At 37.6% G+C, this 18139-nt stretch overlaps 1 protein-coding gene, 1 long non-coding RNA gene and 1 other non-coding gene across 6 annotated transcripts in view; 1 reads left to right on the forward strand and 2 right to left on the reverse strand.

Moving 5' to 3' along the window:
• nlgn2a (neuroligin 2a) overlaps window positions 1-6844 on the reverse strand; it is a 240973-nt gene extending 234129 nt beyond the window's left edge. For all 4 annotated transcript variants that reach the window (XM_044097165.1, XM_044097166.1, XM_044097163.1 and 1 more), the window contains exon 1: window positions 6020-6844. The gene's annotated coding sequence lies outside the window, so the exon portion shown is untranslated. The remainder of the gene's footprint in view (window positions 1-6019) is intronic.
• Window positions 6845-13555: 6711 nt separating this feature from the next.
• trnat-ugu lies at window positions 13556-13629 on the reverse strand. The gene has a single exon. It is a non-coding gene; the product is annotated as a tRNA-Thr (tRNA).
• A 2719-nt stretch (window positions 13630-16348) lies between these two features.
• LOC122820597 lies at window positions 16349-16913 on the forward strand. The gene is made up of 2 exons (XR_006368832.1): window positions 16349-16517; window positions 16611-16913. It is a non-coding gene; the product is annotated as an uncharacterized LOC122820597 (long non-coding RNA).
• The last annotated feature ends 1226 nt before the right edge of the window (window positions 16914-18139 follow it).

Genomic DNA, 18139 nt, shown 5'->3' on the forward strand with positions numbered 1-18139 from the left:
CAAAACAATCCCAATACAGACAGTTTCTCTCATGTTGAGAAAAGTGACTCTGCAAAGGGAATCATGAAGATATTCGTGTTGTTGAGTAAGAAACGCTGCAGCACTGCAGGCAACCGATGTCAAATAATTTTTTTAAATTTCTTTGCAGGCTTTATAAATGTTGTCACATGGCACACACACACACACACACGAAGACCAAATGAAACAAAACTGAACGTCTGATTTGAAATCTATACGAGAACTCTTCTTCCGAAAAGGCGCTGCTATAGAAACAGCACAACAATAGAGTGTTCATTTGCTCCAAGAATGGAGGGAAACGGCCAGGTTCACGTTGCACCTAGTGAATGAGTCTGCCACAAACAGATGGAGACGAGAAGCAAATGAACACATCAGAATCAAACACAGGGACGGAGTCAAACTGAATGGTCTAGGAAATGCAAATCATGGCTAAACTCTGCTTCAGATCGCTGACAAAGAAGCAAACACGGCCAAAATCAAAATCCGTGAGAGGGAAGAAAATCCTGCACGCAAAATTGATAGGAAACAGTAGAGAAACATGGCAGTGGCTGCATCATGCTGTGAGGATTCAGAGAAGGATGGCAGAAGAAGATGGCTATGTATGAAGAAAACCTTCCAGAAGGACAACCCTAAGCAAAGGTAGCCAGAGCTTCAATGACCTAGTCAAAGTCTAGACATAAATCCAACAAACAGTTTGTGGTAGTCATAGATGTTTTCTATCCAGTCGAACTGAGTTGAACGTATTTTTATAATAAAGGGGAAAAATGTCTGGTTTTTGCTAAATAAAATGCATGTCACTATCTATATTCCCATCCATTTTTTATGTGAATTTTGAGCAAACTTTGGAATAATGTTGCTAAAAAAGGAGAAAAAAATGAAAAAGGGAGTTATCCGTGTTTGGAGTGAATCACCCAGGCTACACAAACGTAATTTTATCAGATGTTGATGTTACGTATGGCTGGTAACAGGAAGTAGAGGTTACAAACTAGCATGGACGACGCAACTTAGAAAAATGGAGTCGTTCTCTCCAAGCTAAAGGTTTGGACTGAAAAAGTTTTCTACATCAAAATTTATTCCCTAAACGTGTTTCCGTCTCACCTTTAAACCATTAGATCTTGTCAGGAAAACCAAAAACCATCTGAGGCGATTGTAGACTTTTGCTGATTCCATAAACCTTTGCTAGTGTACGGAAGACAATTGGAGCCAACAAAAAAGGTTATATAAAATTCTGACTGAATTCAGAATTCTACTTCTGTGTCAAAATCCAAATAAGTAACCAAATATTCTTAGGTTTATGTCAATTTTGTTGTTAGTATAGAAAAACAATCAAACAACCATTTATTCATTGAATCTGCATTTTACCTAGACTGAAAATCTGTCTCAAACTTACTTGGTAAATTTGGATTTTAATACCAGATGTGCCTGATAGTGCATAGATAATTTAAACAATTCTGAATCTGAGAAAAAATGTCTAATCTATGAGATTAAATTCAGAATTGTGAGATTAATGTCAAAATTGTGAGAAAAAAATGAATTATGCAAATGAATTCAGAAAGTTGAGATTAAACTGAAAATTGTGAGAAAAAAGTTAAAATAATGACAATAAAGTCTGAACTTTGAGATAAAAGTCAGAATTTTGAGTTTGAAGTTTATTTTGAGAAAAATCAGAATTTGAGACTAAAATCAAAATTGTCAGAAAAAAATCTGAATGACGAATATTGAGAATAAAGTAAGTTTTGAGAAAAAATTTTAATTTTGAGATTAAAGTTTAAATTGTCTACAAACAGTCAGAATTTTCAAATTTAATTCAAAATTGTGAGAAAACAAGTTAAAATTTTGAGATTGAAGTCAGAATTCTGAGTTTAAAGTCAGGATTTCTAATTTAAAGTGAGAATACTTCTGGTCCTAATCCTCTTCCGTACTAATGTGATACTTCATAATATTGATTTAAAAAAACATTGATCTAAACATGAAAGCTTTTTTTTTCTTTTGTTTTTTGCAAAACAGTATAAAAATATGATTCATGATTTTTTTATAAACTCAAATCCTGCGCTGCTCTGTGATGGAGTATCAGAATAAAACAAAACAGACTCCAGGCTGAAACACATCAGCATTTGTAATAACTGGAGAAATTAAAATACTCTGCAGCCTCAAAAGGAAAACCAACTCCTACAGATGTCAAAAAACAAGTTGGACCTCTCAAGACTTTGTTTACTTCCTGTTGCCCGTTGCTAGTTGGACCCAAACTCTCTCCCAGCGCTAACAAAAGATTAGCCGTGTTTTTCCCCTTTGCATTCATACTAAGAGACCCGCAGTTGCTCTGCGATGCTTCACCTTCCAGAGGGTTTTATGCAAATAGCTCTCAGTGATGTAGCGCGGCGCTGAAAGAGGTGTTGGCCTACAAGTGAAAGCATTTTTCTGCAGAGTGTTTACTTTAATACAAGTGCACTCACTCTGAATTATTCTGAAATAACTCGTTCTACATGAATTGGCGAACAATCTTTTTTTTCACTTCGCAGAAAAATACATTTCCATTTGCTGCGCAGTTCGTGGAAATCACAGATTTTTCAATCAGCCACAATTACTCAGTATTCAAGAGAACATCTTAGGAGGAAATCCAACATTTAGTGCAATTAATTGCATGAAACAGGGAAAAATATAGATTTGGCAAAACCACTGACTGATGGGACGATTAATCCAGAACAAACACAACTGAAGCATTTTTATTCATTATTTACTTTTCTAAACACTTAGGAGTTTGCATGAATTTTTAATTAGTAATTCATGACTTCCTGTTTCCCATGGGGGTAAAATTATGACATCATACTCTTCAAAATAGGAAAAACAAGAGAGCAAGCTGCATGTTAATCTTCATAAGAAGTCAGAAAATGGTCCATTTTTACTTATCAAAGCTTGCTTAATTGTGACTATTTTTGTGAGCATGCTCAGTGAGCTGGATGGTAAAAAATAAAAATCTTTTCTTTTTAAACTTTGTACCGGGGATTTTTGCTTCTACTTTTTGTCTGTTTGGCTTTCGGACATCTGTTACGATCTGCTACAATGCGTAACCACGGAAACAATGTGATTGTTTTAACAACTGGGAGCAGCAGACTAAATAATCCCTAAACTACAACTCCAAACCTCAGAGGAGATCTCCTCAGTCGATTATAATGGGAGAGAACCATATTCCCTACTCCAACATCTCTCTGCCAGAGTTTCTAAACAAACGTAGAGATTTACAAAAGCAAAAGCAAATGAGGTGGATTAGCAGTGCTTTCCTACAACTGACCGTGCCATTCATTTACTGGGGAACATCGTTTCTGCTGTTGTCACAAGCTGGAAGTCTTCAGTCAGAGGCCTCTTGGGAACCGTTTGCAGACTGACTGCTACTGCGAATCACGAGTCTGAGAATACTTAAAAAATAAGACTTATGACAGCATTTCATTTCCCTTAGGGAATTTAATTGAATTGAAACGATGCCCTTAAATAAAATTCACTGTCTCAATGGGTTTTAGAAGTCACCCATTTAGTAAATGGAGTGTTATTGAATTGGACTGAACTGATTTAGACAGCATTTGCCAACCACTTGTTCGGGAGGCAGTTAGTTTAATACAATGTGAGATTTTAACTGGAACCATTTCCTATTGTCAGATCTAACATGGGTGAAAAAGCAGCTTATCAGAACAGCTAAGTACGGTGGAGGATCTGTGGTGCTGTGGGCCCATTTAAAGTTGGACGTAACTTAATTTTTTAGTGTGAAATTAAACAACATAACCATTTTACATTGTTTCCAGGGATGCCAGCAAACATTTCCCGGTTAGTTTCTCCTGCCAGGTGGAAGAAATGAACAGCCGCCCCTCCCTGAGGATCCGCTCTCGGCCTCGCTAATTGATCCAAACAAGAATTAAATTTCTCCAACACTCATCCGTCACAATCCTCCAGATCTCCGCTTCTCTTCCAGACCAACCAGCTGTCACCTGCAAGTCTGCAGCAAACAAACGGGGCGGAGGAGCTGAGAGCAGCAGCAGAGACGTGACGTTGACGCCGTTTACGGCGTTTTGGGTCGGTGGTTTCACGACGCATCTGTTAGCTGCTTAGCGAACCGCCTGCAGGGCAGCAAACTCCTCAGACTCCCCTCCATCAATATCCGCTTCCAGACCTGCAGGGACGGACGGCTCTGTGACTCCAAACCCCTAAAGTTCAAAACTACGACCGACAATCAGGGCCATTTTAGATAGAACAGAAGGACATTTCTGCCAAAACGCTCAAAAAGGAAAAGAAATTTCTTAGCTTAAAAACTCAAAAATTGGCTAGAAAAAAAATTAAGATTAAGCTCAGAAATTTTCTAAAAGACATAAAAATGTCTAAGATTCAAAAATTGAACATTCGCTAGAAAAGAGAGAAACTTAAAGAATAACCTCAGAAATGGTCTAGGGAAAAATACAATTTGGAGCTTGAAAAGTCCAAAATTTCCTTAAAACGTTTCTTTAGACTTTGAGATTAATCCCAGAAATTTTCCATGAAAAAATAAACAAGGAGCTTGAAAATTACAGAATTTGCTACTAAAATCTGAGAATTTTTCAGAAATTTTCCAGAAAAAATTTGGAAATTTCTGATTTGAAAAGTCAAACGTTTGCAAGAAAAAAAAACGAATCTCATAAGTTTCTCTTTTCAAACTGAGATATTTCCATGTTTGTTCTGAAATTTTTTTTATTTTTTCAAGCGAATTTTCAAAAGAAATTTTAGTTTTTCTAGAAAATTTCTGTAATTAATCTAAAAAAATTTCTACCAAATTTCTAGCTCAGAAATCTTTGACTTATTTCTGGAAATTTCTCAGACTGATACAAAAATTTCGGAATATTTACAATTAAATTTTTGACTTTTCAAGCTCACGTTTTCCACATTTTTTTCTAGAAAATTTCTGAGATGAATTAAAAAATTTCTGGTTTTTCTACCAAATTTTTTGACATTTCAGACTCATAAATTTATTAATTTTTCTAGAAAATTTCTAAAAATTTGACATTTTCTTCTCGTAGATTTCTGACTTTTCAATCTCACAAATTTCCCCTTTTCTCCCATTTTTTTATATTAACCTCAAAATTTCAGTTGTTTTTTTTTTTTTTTAACAAATTCTTAATTTTGCAAGCTCAAAAATGTACAATTTTAATATCAAAATTTCTTGGATTTTCTAGTAAATGTTTGGCTTTTCAAGCTCACAAATTTCCCACTTTTTTTCAGAATATTTGTGAGATTAATCTTAAAATCCCAGAGTTTTTTGGCAGAAATGTACTCCTCCTTTTTTCCGTCTATCTACGTTGACCCTAATGACATCTGCTTTGAAAATTTTCAGTCTCTCTCCATTAAAGCCAGAGGAGCTGCTGCTCTCCGCTGGCTGCCAAAGCGCCGCTCCAGAGCCGGGAACAGAGCTCTTCTTGTTCCGGCTCCGTTCCTCCATCCAGCAGGGCCCTGCAGATCCAAACGCAGCTCCCCCCTCGTCCCCCACCTTCCTCCCTACAACAGCAGCCGCAGCATATAAATGCGCCCCATTCTTCTTGCAGTGTGTGCATTTATTTGTGTGTCATGTTCTCATGACCGTGGCGTTTCCTGCAGGGTTCCACTGAGTGAAAAACAGCAAATGAAGGCTTCGCTCATATGAAGTTGAGGAATGATTCAGCTGTTGAATGGAGGCTTTTGTGCATCCGTTCACTTGTAAATGTTCCTCTGTTTACTCTGGATAGTTTTTTGCTTCTTTTTGCAAACAATTACAGCAGACCACCATGATTTCTGCAAAGAATGAGCGATGCAGGAAGGCACACAGATGAGCTCAGCCTAATTAAAGGTACAGCAGATGCATTTTTTTCCCTCTAATTTATGGGGAAATGCTCACCTGCATGCTGCTTCCAATTCCCAAACCTCTAAGCGACTAGTTTCAGTCCAAAACTTGATTTTTTTTTTTTTTTTGCGAAAATATGTAGAAATTCAGGTGTCAGTGTAAGCCTACCTGTTAATCTGTGAGCCACTGCTGCAGGTCTTCCTTTTCCGCCCAGAAAAAAGTCAAACAGCCAAAAAAGTGCCTCATCCAAGATTTAAAAAAAAAAAAAAAAAAAGAAAAAGCTGGAGGTAAACTAAAAATGCAACATAGGCTGCTCTTCCTTTCTCAATCGAGCTGCAGGTGGGACCCCATGGTAAAAACAGAAATTAAAGGGTCTCTACAGATCGACTCGCTCCTCAGTGGATCCGCGTTTGAATTTATCTTTAAACTAATCAGGAAGCATATTTAGCAGCTAAACTCCTGATTAGTAATAGTAAAATGTATAATTCCTGCCTCTGGGAAGTATCACCTGGGCTGAGCGGCGGTCTCAGCTGCCTGTCTGCGGCTGTAACTCCCTGTTTTCAGTCACGGGCGGTAAATCCACGGTAGTTTCCCTTCAGAGCGGAGCTCCGGCGGAAGGCGTCGGCTTGTCGGAGCTCATCCCGGCGGACAATCAGTTTCCCGGCGCTCCGGTTGCTGTAGGATGCTGCTGCTGCTTCTTCTTCTCCTGCTGCTGCTGCTGCTGTCGCTGAGGATGCCGCGACCGCTCCGGCTCCCGCGAACGAGCGGCGCGCTCCCGCCGCCGCGGTGTCACCCTGGCAACGCTTTCCTCTGACCTCAATACGGCCGCGTTTCCCGTCCGGCGCGGTGTGTTTTTAACGGCGAGCACCGCAAACCGGCCGCCTCGGTTTTTCTGTGAGGGCTGGGAGGGGAAAAAAATTTACAGCCGGCAGGGTTTTAGTTTTATTATTTTGTCTCTTTCCGCCATACCTCCCTTCCTCTCCTCCACGCGCATCCATCTGCATCAGCGTGACGTCAGCGGACGTTTTAAAACACGCACATTCTTTTTTTTTTTTTACTTTCTTTCTATTTTTTTAGATATTCCTAAGCTAGTTGTCATTTAGCTACTTATGGGCTCATTGAACAGCATTAAATAAATAACAAATATTTTTATGGACAGCTATTTAATTTTAAAAAATAAATAAATGGTGTTATTAAAAATTAATTAATAAGAATTTCATAAAATAAATGTTCCCATGTAATAAAACATTTAAATATGAATGTTTATTTCCCTCCCTCAATATTTTTTTAAATTAAAAATGTATTAATAAACATACCATTGAATAAATAAATGTTCCCATGAAATAAAACATTTAAATATTAATGTTTTTCCACAATATTTATTTATTTATTTCAGGATTTCTTTTTTATTTAATTCAAAATTTATATTACAGAAAATGTCAATTTAAATGTTTTGTTTCTTGGGAACATTATTTATTTATTGGAGTTATGCCCATGCAGTTTAACAAGTTTTTTCTTTCTTCTTGTTTGTTTGTTGTTGTTGTTTTCATTGGGATTACCACTACACTGTAAAACACTGTAAGTGGAGTTTAAATATTTATGCAAGCTCATTGCCTTAAAAAATGAAATTCTCAAAACTTAAAATGTTAGTATGTGTAATCTGTACATCGTAAATTCACACAACTTTACTAAGTTGATCATTTTGAGTAAGTTGCAATAAAAACAGTAATTTACTTCTGCTGTAAAATCCTAATTAGTTCAGCTTACAGTTTTTTAGGCAAACTCAAACTTATTTAGTTTTCATCGAATTACCTGATTGAGTAACATCAACTTGTGCAATTTCTATTGAGCATAACTTAAGCTAAATTAATAAATCTGAGTAACTACTTATACATTTTGTTTGCTTGAATAAAATCGTGACTTTCTTATTTACAATTTGAGCAAGTAAAATTATAAACGTCCCATAAATATTGGGATTTAATTAAAAAAAGAAAATAGAAAAAATGTGTTTTCAAATTGATGATTTTGGCCCTCAGGACAAAAGGTTTGGACTGAGAATAGATAAATATTTTCTACATTAGACCTACATTATTAATGTCCTCAAATGGCTGACTGCAGCAGAACTCGTTGATAAAACTACATGCTAACCATTCAAAATATAAAGGTTTTACAGCACTTGTTAAACTTAAATATTCAACATTTTTCACAGTGATTTAGTTTGGCATTGAGGAGATTTTTTTTTGAGTGCATAAAATATTAGAAGGTCTTATTGATATAAAGGATGTTGGCAGCGGCCCAGGGTGGCAAAAGACAAGAGGGTGAATATGCACTAGATAAAAAAATAAATAACTTTTCTGTCAGTTTCAGTTTAAATGTCTAAATATTCTGTGTCTGTGTTTTGCACCGACTCCCGTCCAACCCAAGGATTTAGAAAATTTCCAGCATTTTAATTGAATCGTATCAATGCATGAAAGTGAAGAAAAGAAGACATAAAGGCCTCCCATAACCGTATCTCTTTAACTTATCCAGATTTTTATAGTGGGCCTCAGACTTCAGCAGCTTGCACAATTATTAGTGTGATGTTTTTCCCCCCTTTAAGGGATAATAACGCTGTAACATCTATCATACCCGAGTCCCAGATCTCATCAGCACAGATGGTAATGGCAGCGTGGTGGTAACACCTGCTCCTCTGGATCCAGCACAGCCACATGTCTGTCTTATTACTGAGGCCGTAACACAGCCTAACATCTGCCTCAGCCACTATCCCACCGCAGAGTCATGCATCCACGGTCAGTGGGCTCAGGCCTGCCAGGAAAACCCGTCTCTCACGACAAAATGAGCCAAATCTGCAGTCAGTTTAGCCAAACGGAGGCTAATTTGACTTGTTACTTTTCCCAAATCTGGGGAACAAGTTGCTCCTTCCTTCAATCATCTGAGGAAGGAAGAAAAGAGAGGAGGGAATCTTCGACAAGGTGGTAACAAATCATCCATCCCATCTAGCCAAGGTTAGCAGATATGAGGCCTGTGTGTGTGTCAACATGTGCAGGAGGTGATGAAGTCCCGCTCTTCATAGTCCCTGTCCAGGTACCAGAGGTAATGGGCCCGACAGCTGAGCCCACATCAAGATATACTCATTTACCAGCACACCTCAGCTGCCTGTCCCTGATGGACAACACTGATAAAATCTGGGCAAAAACACACACACACACGCACAAGACCACGCCCGCACGCTCACACACACGCAAACACACAAGTGACCACGCACGCATGCTCACACACACACACACACACGGCCCATTTGGTGACAGGAACATGCAGCTTCACAGAGAACATGTGTTGCAATGTTTAGAGACGTTTTGCTTGTTTATATGGAGGACTGAGAGTGACTAAATTATAATAAAAGACTTAAAAATGTAGGAAGTGATATAATGTGTCCTTAATTTATGAATATTCTTCACTATCTAGCATTCATGTTTGCTTATAACACAAAATTGACACAATATTTAGAATTAAAACACTAAAGAAAAATGTTAAATTACACAAATTAATAGGTCTAAAACTACTAAGTGCTTTACCATAAAAACAAAAATAAAGAACATAGAAGATCAGAATAACAGGATATGTAACTTTATGCAGCATAGAAACATTTCTGCTGAATAAATAAGTATTTAGAGAATCAACACCTTCCACAATCTGGAAGCCACCATTTTAAAACATTTAAAATTGTGAATTAAATGATTAAATGTAGCAGAAGCGAAAGGAAAGAAATTAAATTTGAAGTAATGTGCTGTCTCTTTTGTGTTTTGGCTGAAAGCCTTTCAGCTCATTCTGATCTGAATGGAGAAGGTCAAGATCCTTCTTATTCACGCACACAAAAAATGCTTTTACAATAATCAAGACATGAAGATTAATTAAATGCATGATTAATCATCTCTAGTTCTGCTTTTGACACCAAAGTTCAACACTCAGAAATATTTCTTAGCTGATTAATTCACAAGAATGGCCCTCAAGAACAGCAAAATTTCAAAAGTTTGATCTGCTATTCAGTTCTCTGAGGTAATAAGAGTTTCACTCTTAGCCACTTTTTGCAGCAGTTTATGGAGATGGAAGACTTTAAAGTGTCACTAACACAACAAAAACAAAACCATTAAAAAGATCAACTACTCTGATTTAAGTCTGTGTACACAAACGCTTTTAATAATAAACATTATTATTCACAGATTACTATAAATGCAGGGTCGCTGTTTGTAGTGACTGAGTCAAAAGCAGACGCCATCTTGTGATGCAATGAGGGTAAGTCAAAACGTAAACAACTAAGGCTGAATACAATATAAGATTGCTTTCTTTCTGCAGGCAACATGTCACATCAACTGATAATTCCTCCAGTTTGTACAACAGAAACACTGTTTTTGTACACTGAAAAAAGAAACTAGTTGAACCAAGTTACTTGAATCCCTTCATTTGGTAACAAGTAATTAAATTCAGTTTATCCAACTAAATTTACTAAGTTTATCCAACTCAGTTCATCTTTTGAAATCATGTAATTGATCAGTGACACTTTAAAAATGTAATTAGAAGAGTAGATCTGAAAATCATCAACATAGAAATTATAATACATATAAAAAAAACTGCTAAAAGGGGAAAAGATACAAAAAATAGAGGATAGGTCCCAAGGCTGAGCCCTGTGGCACCCCACTGAGAGGTTAAACCATTCAAGAGCTACACCTGACTACAGATCAAAAATACTGATAGAATAATAATCTAAAATGTCAAAAGCAGATGTAAAATGAATAAACGAGATGTAAAATATTTTCATCTTTTTTCAACTTTTCACATTTCTATGTTCCTCTTTGTGTCGATTCAAACAAACATGCCTCTTAAAAACGGCCGTCACTCATAAATGCACCTGGGCATTTAATGTTTCATAAAATAACAGCTAAATTCAGCGTTACAACAGTCAAATGATTTGTTTGCTTGGAGGTGCTTGCAATAATAAGCCATTGCATTCTCATAAAGCCATTAACCTTTCTGTCTGAGGGACACAGAGAACCCATAAAGCCCATTTTCTCTCTGCCTAATTTACTTCCCTGCAATCCAATTCAGGGCTGAACAACAGAGTGTCGTGGTGATGAAAACACACCACTGCAGATAAATAAGCACATATTCCCTCTGTGAGAAAATGACAGAGCCGCACGATGTCTTTAACTAGAGTTAAGGTCAACAATGAAGTGCCCTGTAGAAGTATTTAACTCCTCTTGAACCTTTTTCACATTTCATATCAACAAAGCAAAAATTTACATGTGTTTTTCTTGGGTATTTAATGATTCAGACCAACACAAAGTGGTGCTTCATTTTGAAGTGGAAGGAAATTGATGCTTGGTTTTCAAATTGTTTCACAAAGATCTGAAGATTGATGTGGATTTCTCACTTTGAAATATTGTTAGCATATCATGCTGGTCAACCAGAGCTACAGAGAATCCCCTGGTTTAGATCAGGGGTCTCAAACTCCAGGCCTCGAGGGTCACTGTCCTGCAGTTTTTAGATGTGCCACAGGTACAAAACACTGGAATGAAACGACTTAATTACCTCCTCCTTGTGTAGATCCATTCTCCAGAGCCTTACTAATGGCCTAATTATTCAATTCAGGTGTGGTGCAGCAGAAACAAATCTACAAATTCCAGGACAGCGGCCATTGAGGACTGGAGATTGAGACTGCTGATTTAGATCAAAGCATAATTATATTAAAATGGCCTATTCAAAGTCCAGATTGGAATGAAATGGCGCAAATGGCTGTTCTAGATTCCAAGTTTGAACACAGCCACTTTTAAACCAATCAAAACTTCCACAAAAACATGGCAGATTCTTATGAAAGTAATGATTTTCTGAAGAGTTTAAATTATAATTGGGTAGTGTGGGGATTGAACCCATGACCTTGGAGATATAAGCACCGCTCTCTAACCAGCGATATATAATGCTGAGTTTTCATCGATATAAGAAACACTTACATGATCTTACCACAATGAAGATTTGAGTAAAGAGCTCATATTCTAATGTTTAAAATCAATGTGCATAATGGTTAAATATACAGCCTCCTGCTATTTTGAAGAGCTGATTTTATTAAGACTTCAAATTTTAGTTGGTTTGTGGGGGGATTTGAACCCATGATCTTGGCTTTATGAGTACCACACTCCAACCAGCTGAGCTAACCAGCCATGCATAAATTTGCATTTTCGTCAATATAAGAAAATCTTACATGATCTTAAAACAAAGATTTGAGAAAATGCTTTTATGTTTTTCAAAATCAACATACTTAAAGTTGTATTTCCCAACAATCAACATGAGTAACAGTTTAATGTTTTTCAAAATCAGTGTGCATAATGGTTAAATATACAGCCTCCAGCTATTAAGAAGAGTTGATTTCCTGAAGACCATATATTTCAGTTCTCCAGTGAGGGGATTGAAGGCATGACCTTGGCACTATAAGCAACACACTCTGACCAGCTGAGCTAACCATCCACACAGAATGTTGAGTTTTCATCAATTTAAGAAAAACTTACATGATCTTGACAAAAACAGTGAAATTCTAAAGTTTTTCAAAATCATCATGAATAATGGTTTAATTTAAAGCCTCGTGCTTTTTCAAGAGTTGATTTTCCAATTTATGTTTCAATTGGCCAGTGTGGGATTTGAACCCATGACTTTGGCTTTACAAGTACCACACTCCGACACGCTGAGCTAACCAGCCATACATAATTTTGAGTCTTCGTCAAAATTAGAAAAATGTACATGATCTTACTACAATGAAGATTTGAGGAATGCTGTTATGTTTTTCAAAATCAACATGCTTAAAGGTGTATTTTCCAGCAATATTTTATTTTGAAGTTTTGATTTTATTTTCCACCCTTTTTTATTTTTGAAGAGTTGATTTTATTTTCCAACCTTTTTTTGTTTTGAAGAGTTGATTTTATTTTCCACCCTTTTTTATTTTTGAAGAGTTGATTTTATTTTCCAACCTTTTTTGTTTTGAAGTATTGTTTGTCTGAAAGACTTTAGATTTCCATTGACCAGTATGGGGATTGAACCACCTACCTTAGCGTTATTAGCACCACACCTTGTCCAGCTGAGCTAACCCCAACTGGACAGGGTTTTCTTAAATACATGGTAACTCATAGTGTCAAGTTTCCATGGATTTAAGAAAACTTGCATGATCTTACCACAATGGAGATTTGAGTAAAGATCTCATATTCTATTGTTTTTCAAAATCAATGTGCATAATGGTTTAATGTACAGCCTCCTGCTATTATAGAGAATTGATTTTCTGAGCTAACCAGGAAGACATAATGTTGAGTTTTCATCAATGTAAGAAAAACGTACATGATCTTGACAAAAGCAGTGGAATTCTAAAGTTTTTCAAAATGAAAATGTAATAATTTAAAGCCTCCTGCTATTTTGAAGAGCTGGCTTTATGAAAGGCTTTATGTTTTCATTGGCCAATGTGGGGATTGAACCCCTGACCTTGACATTCTTATCAAGGGGCTCTGACCAGTTGAGCTAACCATCCACACAGAATGTTGAGTTTTCATCAATTTAAGAAAAACTTACCTGATCTTGACAAAAACAGTGAAATTCTAAAGTTTTTCAAAATCATCATGAATAATGGTTTAATTTAAAGCCTCATGCTTTTTCAAGAGTTGATGTTCCGTTTGGCCAGTGTGGGATTTGAACCCATGACCTTGGCTTTACAAGTACCACACTCCGACCAGCTGAGCTAACCAGCCATGCATAATGCTGCGTCTTCGTCAATTTAATAAAAACTGACATGATCTTACTACAAAGAAGTTTCTAGTTTCCAAAGAAAATACTTTAATTACTACGGTACCAACGCATCTAATCAGCAGCAGCCACTGCTGTACCCTGAAAGATCACTTGGTGCAAATGTTCAAAGCATTATGGGTTACAAGATATTTCAAAATTCTAGTTATGCCATTGACCAACCTCCTGAAAAGTTTTAATACCCACCTAATTTTGTTATACTTTTCTAATAACTCAAACTGTAGAAAATCCTTTGCAATATTTCTACTGGTTTCTGTAACCACAGCACGTTTAGAGTAATATTCACCGGGCTAATTGCATAAATTACATGAGAGCTGTTTTTTTATTCATATCTGCAGTATGAAGGAAATTATTGTTTTTTTGTGTCCAGGCTTTTTTCAGTGGACATAAAAAAATGTAAACTCCCTTTTTTATGTCCAAATGAGTAAATGAGGAAGTTGTTGTCATTGATCCTTAATTTCTGAGAAATAAAAAAACATCATTGCACAAATATTGATTGAAATGGATAGTATTGGAGTTAATAATCAGATAAAAAATGTTTTGGAGGACTTCTTTAGTTTCTGACACTATTGCATGATTAAACACTTCCTGGGTCAAACTGACCCACGAACATTATTACTGTACCTCAGAAATGAACATAACAGGAGGATTAATCTTGTTTCTTTGTTATTACTCATAAATTTAGCTGTCGACGTAAATAGATTCACCTTCCATAGATGACGGCGTTTAAAAAAGGCAGGAGAGACAACCGTTTAATCTCTCATTTTCATTGAAGTGCTAAGAAAAGAAATATCAGAATATGACGACGATATTGCTCCTTTTAGATAAAATAATTCCCCTTTCATGCTTTGAAGTTTAAGACTCCTCCTCGGTCTGAGTAAATAATCCCACTCCTTTACCTGCAGGAGATAATCTGGGATGCAAGAGGCAGACCTTGATGCCAGGAGGTAAAGAGCGCAACAGGAGACCAGCTACTGATCTGACTGACAGCTGGAAACAGAAAAAGGAAAAAATGTGAAGCTGAAAGTAATTTGGGAAATATTACAGAGGAAGGAGGTGAAAATTCAGAGGTTTAATGGTGTGAACGCAGATTCAGAGTTGAACGAGGGACGGATAATCGCTGCTGCAGGAACATGGAGCTGCAGCTGCACTCTACCTGAATCTATTTTATAGCGGTAATTTAAGCAGAATGTGCTTGTAACTTCATATTTTAAAACATTATTTTAAAAATATTATGTGATCAGTTACTGTTTTTACTCTCACTTGAGTAATTTTTTGCAAAGCTACTGTTTTCTCTTATGTAAGTTGAAATCGTAGAGGAACATTTTTAGAGTTCATTGATTACTTTCCTCACATAATCAATGAGGATTATATTGATTATATACCAAGTATCAGCCTGAAACCACCGTCCACCCTGCAGCCGCTCTTCAGCCACTTGCCGCCAGATTGTTGGTTCAGCCAAAGTGTTGGATCACGATCTTTGGTGGCTTCTAATTGTTCGCTCTTAGCTTTTGACACTCGTGTTGTTTTTGTTAATTGGACTCATCCGGGCCTCCCTGCGCTGCCGGGTGATTACATGCCCACCTGCCTCTCTGCGTGCCGGGCTAATCAGTCTTCCAGTAGCTGTACCCCCTCTCTCTTCTTCTCCAGCTTCATGGAGGAGCTTTCTGGCTTTCATTCCCGCAGAGCAAACCGTCTGATTCACGACGAGTCTTCTTGCTCTTCGTTAGTTGACTGAGCGGTACGAGTCGTTCTCATGACGTCACAATTATTGAGACTCGTTTTTTTATGACACAGCTGCACTTTTCTCCACCAGCCTTTATTAGTTATTGTTTTATTTCTAGCCACATACATTTGTAATGTCTGAGCTTTAAACAATTAAAATGTTTTATTTGTCCTGATATTAATCTCAAAGTAATTTTTTTTTAGCAATTTTTTTATTTTCAAATTTTGAAATGTCCACATTTTTCAAGCAAATGTCTAAAATCGATCTGAAAATTTCAGGGTTTTTTGTTTTTCCCAGAAAATTTTTTATGCACTTCCGAGTTTTTTCAAGCAGATTTCTGAAAGTAGTAAAACAAAATTCTTGCTAGGTTTTTCCAGCAAATTTATAACTTTTCAACCTTTTTAAAGAAAATGTCTAAGAACAATCTCAAAATGTTTGAGTTACTTTTGGCAAACTTCAGATTTTTTTGAGTGCAGAAATTTCAAAGGTTTTTCAAGCAAATTTCTAAGATTAATCTTAAAATTTAGAATAGAATAGAATAGAAGTACTTTATTCCTCCCAGCAGGGAAATTATCTATATTTTACAGCACTTTACAATTTTACAATTTGTAGCATTTTATATTTTTGATTTATTTTATCTACAACTAGCTGTTACTGTGTCTCTTTATGCTGCAACTCCAAAGTAATGTATTTCAAATGTTTTTACCTTTCAAACTCTGAAATTGTCTTGTTTATTCTAGAAAATGTTTTAGATTTAACTCAAAGTTGTACTTTTTTCTAGAAAAATTTAGTTTTCAAACTTATAAATTTCCATGTTTTTTCAAGCTAATTTTTAAAATTTATCTCAAAGTTTCTGAATTCTTTCTAGCAAGTTTTAATTTTTGATACTCAGCGATTTCCTTTTTTTTTTCAAATTTCTGACATCTCAAAGTGTTGGATGCTGGAGTTTTTTGCACTCGTAGGGAGCTGTTTTTTCCACCAGGGGGAGCCACGAGACGGCATCTACAGGAGGGCGTTTCCACGCACCTGTGCGTTATCAGCCCCATCTGCAACAGCTTAAGAGGAGCGGCTGACCGTTTCTCCGCGCCGGAGTGTTTTACCTGTTTGGTACCCTGAGCCCCTCTGAGTTTTTTGATCTCTGAGAGTTTATCCAAAATATCTCCTAACTTGATTCGTTTTTCTCCTCTGATCATCCCATAGAAATCCCCTCGTGGAGCTTGATCGACGACGGCCCGACTGTCTGCCCGCCCTCCGACGCGCCTCCCTTGGCACCGGCCGAGGCTTTTAGCCATCAGGACCCAGACTCCAGCGTCCAACCTTTTCCCTCCCTGTCTGGCTGACCTCATCTCATTCAGTAAGCCCGTTCCGTTACTCCTCCTCCAATAATCAGATAACCCGCTTACCTGTCATCTCCCCAGTCCTCAGATCGCTGGCGTTCCGGATCCAGTAGGATAAGAGACAACTCATTTTCGATCTGTTCAACAATAAAACTTATTAATCTGATTCCTCACCTCCTGTTTGTGTTCTGCATGTGGGTTAGACGATTAACGTCCAACATGACAGAACACTCCGGCCAGAATACTGACCCAGCAGAAGCACTCAGGAGAACATTAGTGGAACAAAATTCACTCATTCAATCACATGATGCAGCTTTAAGGGTTCTTGGCAGCCAGCAGAATGAAACCAACCAGCGTTTGGACCACCTGGCTAGCCTTTTACAAAGGGCTCTTCAGCAGGGCGCTGCTGCAGATTCCGCCCAGCTCCAGATCCAGTTCCTGCTCCTAACCCGGCTCCAGATCCAGCACCTCATGTCCATCCCGGGTTTTCTGAGTTTCACCGAACCCAGAGAAATACTCAGGTGAGATCAATCGTTGTGGGGATTCCTTCTACAGTGCTCCCTAACTTTTAATAACTCTCACGGAGTTTTGCACATGATGGAGTAAAATTTCACATCATATCTCATCTGTCAGGGAGAGCACTGGATTGGGCAGAGGCTAGATTTAAGGATCCAACCAACTTTGGCTGCTCGTTTGACGAGTTCCTGGTGGAGTTTAAACAGACTTTTTGTCAGGAACCTGATAACACATCCAGTTCTAGAAATCTATGGTCTGTTAAACAAGGGCCAAGATCTGTGGCAGACTTTGCTGTAGATTTCAGGATCAGGGCAGCCGCATCTGGATGGAATGAACCGGCTTTGAAAAGCATGTTTTTTCATGCCCTTAATGAACCACTAAAAGACGAGCTAGCAACCACAGATGAACCTAAGACTCTGAATGATTTAATTTCCCTCGCTATCCGTTTAGACAACCGCATGAGGGATCGTAATAAGGAAAGGACCAGGAAGAATCCACCTGTAAGGGTTGCTCTCTCCCCAGTGTCACAATTATCTCAACCTCCGTTTCCCTCACAGACTCAGTCTGAGCCTGAACCCATGCAGCTTGGGCGAGCTAGACTAACTCCTGAGGAACGGCAGAAGAGGATAAGTTCCCATCTGTGTCTGTACTGTGGGTCGCCAGGCCATTACATTGCTGCCTGTCCTAGTCGGGCAAAAGCCCAGGCCCGCCAGTAGATGAGAGGAGGCTGGCGGGCCAGTTAAAACAAGAAAAGAAAATTTCTCCTCGACTACTTCTCCCTGCCACTCTGTTTGTGGAAAATGATTCTCTGAGTTTTTCCGTACTCATAGATTCTGGGTGCGAACAAAACCTCATAGATTCCACCTTAGTTAAACA

Source organism: Gambusia affinis, linkage group LG18, assembly GCF_019740435.1.
Source record: "Gambusia affinis linkage group LG18, SWU_Gaff_1.0, whole genome shotgun sequence".
NCBI classification, from domain to species: domain Eukaryota; kingdom Metazoa; phylum Chordata; class Actinopteri; order Cyprinodontiformes; family Poeciliidae; genus Gambusia; species Gambusia affinis.